Source organism: Oryzias melastigma, linkage group LG10 (genome assembly GCF_002922805.2).
Source record: "Oryzias melastigma strain HK-1 linkage group LG10, ASM292280v2, whole genome shotgun sequence".
NCBI classification, from domain to species: Eukaryota; Metazoa; Chordata; class Actinopteri; order Beloniformes; family Adrianichthyidae; genus Oryzias; species Oryzias melastigma.
Window position 1 is genome coordinate 17798259 of NC_050521.1, and position 4968 is coordinate 17803226.

Sequence of the window (4968 nt, forward strand, 5' to 3'; positions counted from 1 at the left end):
AAAAAAAAAAAAAAAAAAACAAGTTTAAATTTACTACACTGATGGTGGTGGAACATATCAAAAGAGCCTAATGTGTGGAGTTTAAGGATGTGAAAAGGTATTCATATTTATTTAATCCAGAAGTTATTAGGGAGGTAGGATTTATTGACTTAATTAATGAATGAATTTCTATCAGATCGATCTGTCTGAGGCGAGCTGTTAATCAAACGGAACTAAACCAATATAAAAACATTTTAAATGAATTTTATTGATCATATCGATACTGGAAAATCCTATTTGTATCAAGCCATCAATACAGTCCTACGTGTGGAAACACTGAATTTTACAGGAGCGTGACAATTCAGTTTGTACAATGTTCTAATAATATTTTGATGTGGAAACAACAGTTGGATGAACTTTATGAAACTAAAATTTGAATGGATTTGACATTAATTCTTATTTGTACACATATTAAATTTACTTGATCATCTTACAAAAAATATAAATAATCTGGAAAACTTCCTCTGCACTGTTCAGCAGCGGGTAATTATATCTCTAAGTCAGACTGGTTGAAGTTTAGGCTAAAGATGTTGTGTATCTATTGTAGGTCAGTGAATCGGATCATTCAAACTGAACTAATATCAATTATGATTCATATCGGCAACTGAAAATGACAACATGAACCAAATCATTGTCAAAATGAACCGTTACTCCCCTAGAAATCATGCTTACCATATAATATGTTCAGAAAGTCTCAAATCTTCAATTCACAAAACAAGTTCAAAAAGAGTTTTTCTGTAGCTTTGCATACAAATGAACTTTTAGGTTTCTCAAAGATTTTTTGCTTTGTAAAACAGTTCTAAGCGTTTGTACAAAAAAAAAACCCTTTCATGCTCACTGGAAACATTTTGTGTAACAAATAAATATATGAAAATTGGAGGGATTCAGATATGATATTTCTGGTATTAATGTTTTTTGGAGGATTATTTAGGCACTTGAACCCTTTAAAACCAGAGCTTTAGCTCTAGTGTTGACGTTCTTTGAATTACAGTAACTCTCAATGTAATTCCAACAGATTCTGTATTTGAGAAAAGCAGCTTTGTGCTGATATGCAACACTTCAGGGTAGTTTACAATAAATGAATATCAGCTGATTCGAATGCAGAGAAACCAGCTTGGCGCCAAAAGTAATTTAACCAGAATCTATTGAAATTATGTTGAGTAAAAAGATGAAGAGCGTTGGTTTTGGTGTCCCTCGGACAGCATTAGTGTTAAAAGGTTAAATGATTTGTTTATATAATCCAAAAATGAATGTAGATCAAATCATTCAAAATGCTCTACTCTCTTCTGGGTCGTATAAACTTGAAAGAAAAGTAGGAATTTGTCTCTTATCAAACTACAAAAGAGAAGCTTCTGACAAAAAAACAAATGTTTAACAAAGATTTAAAGTGCTGCAAATAATGATTTGTTTCCCAACTTTAAAAAAGCATAAAAAAGGTCAAACAAACCTTAAAAAAGAGGGTTACTCTCAGTCCTTAGTGCCTGAAAAGGTGTTGACACTTGCTTGTGCAACTAACATCTTTCAACCAGCAACTCACAGTGGAGCCAATGATATATTGGAGATGAGAGGATTTTTTGTTTGTTTGTTTGTTTGTTTTTCTGCTATGCCTCCTGACATGTTTGGAAATGATGGTGAGCCTGTGGTGGAAAGGCCTGAGAGGGAGCAGTCATTTGGAGAAGCTTCCACCTCTTTAATCCTTCACTTGACGACCCCGAACCCCTCCATTCCTCCATCAATTTGATTGCCTGAAGAGAAAATGAAAGGTCCACCAGTCCTTGCAGTGAGCAAAACACAATTACCGTGAATAGATGAGTGGCTATTATGCCAAGCATCTCCTCCGTCGGCCTCCCCTCGTTCCACCTTGCACAACCCCGCTTCACCGCTGCCTGCTTATAAGGCAATCAGTTCCAGAATTGGATCTTGATCGTTAACATTCATTTAGATATTGGCTTTCCTTTGCCTCACAATATCCCATCATCAACTGTTTGTGTTTTTTCTACCCCTGAATCTAATTTGATCCTGGAGTCATAGTTTAAAGCACAACTGCTGTTAGTATTAATTTGCTGTGTCTAATTTAATTCTTGAGCTGCAGAATTTCTCCACTTCACATCCTGGGCTAGACTGAAATCTGATCCCTTCTAACGTTTACAGCACGCATCAGCTCTTAAGAAAGGCTTAGAATATTCATCACATCTGAGGCATATTAATGATTGTGTCTGTAATTGTGTCTTTTCCCTGAAAACAAAAAAAAAGGATGCGCAATTATAATCTGTAAAGCTCTACAATGGCTGTGTTTATTCATTAGATATTGTAATTATTTTCTCATCATCCCTGAATTCCTGTCAGTTATCATCAGTCTCTTACCTATCCAAATGTTGTTTTTGGACAGGGAAAATAGTTTTCATCCAGCCGCTAACCTTCAAACCAGCAGCGTGTTTGTTTTTTGCTTCTTATTCCAGTGACATCCTCAGCGTGGGACTTTTTATTCTCCCCTTTTTGGAGCTAATTGGAATAATCCGTCCAGCTCTGCCAATATGAATGATTCCCAGGCATTCAGGGAAGCTGCTGGACTTTTCTCTGTAGCTGCCCCATATTGGGCATCACTATTATTCCTTGAAACAGCAATGGGCTTTTTCCCATGAGGGCAATCACACCAAAAATGGCACCCACTGTCAGCTTTGTGGAAACCTGCTGCTTGTACCTGCTGCTGCAGTTCTATTTAACAATGATTGTAGACAGATACAAATGCATCTGCGCCCAGAGCCGGTTTAAGGAGCCATGGCCGGCGTCTGCGTGGTGCGATGTCCGCTTAGCCGGTCGAGAAGCCGGATAGATCCAGATGTATCTGCTCAGGGCTTCAGCTTCATGATTTCACCCCATGTAACCCCATTACAGAATAAAAGCCCTCATCAATGAATCCGACTAAAAGCCGAGGCATGACTGTGCAAAAAGCTTTCAGCTTCTAATGAATCTGTCCTACCGTATAAAAAAAAAACCAAAGCAACCCTTCTTCACGAAACCATAAATACCTTAACTTTTGATTACCATATTTTCCATACTGCAGGGCATCAGTGAATGGTCTACTTTCAAATTTATGTCACATATAAGGTGCACTAAGCTATAAGGCGTATTAAGTGAGGCAAAAGAATCAGTAATAAGTCCATGAGTCAGTCAGACTTTATTAACTGCGTTCACAGTTACTCTAGAACTCATTTGTAACATGCTACATGTTAGCCACTTGGCGCATTAACAATAGCTATAACTCCCAACCATGTTTGCAACACATAAATGTAAAAACAATATGAAAAACATGTAAATAAAACAAGTCCAACACCGCCAGATGTTAGCATGTTAGTGTATTTGCAATAACACCCAACATTATATGCAAATACTGATACCGCTAAAACAAACATTACTGTGACTATGCTAACTCCCAACCTTTTTAGTAACACGTACAACAAACACAATTCATCAGCGCTATAGACATTAGCGTTAGCGTCTACCTATACTTGTCATTTTTTTGTTAGAAAATGAATTTATTTATTTTTTTGTTGTTTCTGCTTGAAAAAAATCGAAATATTTCCATCTATCTATCTTAGTAACACATAGTCCAACAGTGCTAAACATTAGCCGCGTTAGTGTATTCGCAGTAACACCTAACCTTGTTTGCGACTCATAAAAAAACAGAGTGCTGTACCTCTCTAAATCGTAAGATCATCCCAACATCAGTAAACACAACCAGAATTATTTCATATATAAAGGTGATCCAGATTATAAGGCACACAGTCATTAAAAAAAAATAATAATAATAATAATACATTTAAGTGCAGGTTTTGGTGCAGAAAATATGGCAAGTTGTTTTGCTATTTTTCTTTTTTTTTTGTGATATTAAGTTTGCCCGATGATACTTAATTGTGAAAAACAAAGGTTTATTGCTTAGTTAGAACTCTTTTTTTTTTTTTTTTTGGCTTGTATAACCTTTGTCTTCTGGATCCGAAAGAGACCATTTTGAGAGAAAAGAGGCAAACACAATGAACACATTGGTGAAACCAAATTACTTTATATATATATAACATGTTTTTTAACTGCATATATGTACGTTCAAACATTATCTTTGTCTGTTTCACAACTAATTTACAAAAGTTCATCTGTGAGGGTTAGAAATTACTTGCACATCAATTCCAGTGCACAGAAATTCATTTTTTCTAGACTTGTTTTCATTCTAAAATGATAAACATTTAGAATATAATAAAGAGGAAATGAAGTACTTTGATAGATTCACTAACTAATTAATTTATTGCAAATGTGTTCAATCAAAACAGACTTTTATGTACAGCATCTGTCAACAGAGCAGATGAACGTCCTTTGAAAATACATGCAAATATGATTATACCTCTATGGTGACAGCTGTGATGACAGCTGTCTGCCATTTTTATGACTAAATTATTTAAGTTTTAAAAATAAAAAATAAAAAAAACACTGCTCTTTGTTTGAGCTTTTCAAACATTTTACTTTCTTCGTCCAGAAACAAATATGTATCATCTAAGCAAACAAAGATTTTTGAATATATCTGGTGATAACTCAGAATTTTAGCTGAGAAGTTTAAGATTAGGATCATAATTTATTAAATCTAAGGAGCATTATAAAACATCCAGCTTCCTCCCCATATTTGAAACACTGCCCGCTCTAATGGCACTACCTTTGTTGTTCATCTCAGCAGTTCTCTTGCCAGACATAACTGGGATAAAAGTTTCTAATTAATCTCTGTGACAGTGTTTACTATCTAATATGATTGTGGGTGTGGATGTAAATTACTTTGTAGACAGCTTCAAGGCAACACTTATAGTGTTTGGAATAACTGGCGATGATTAAACATAAGGACTACTTATAATTGAACTTTTCTTTTCCTAATTTCCTTACGGTGTGAAA

At 35.2% G+C, this 4968-nt stretch overlaps 1 protein-coding gene across 6 annotated transcripts in view; it reads left to right on the forward strand.

Annotated features, from left to right (window-relative positions):
- gria3b (glutamate receptor, ionotropic, AMPA 3b) overlaps positions 1-4968 on the forward strand; it is a 100350-nt gene that overhangs the window by 54954 nt on the left and 40428 nt on the right. The gene's annotated exons all lie outside the window — the stretch shown is intronic.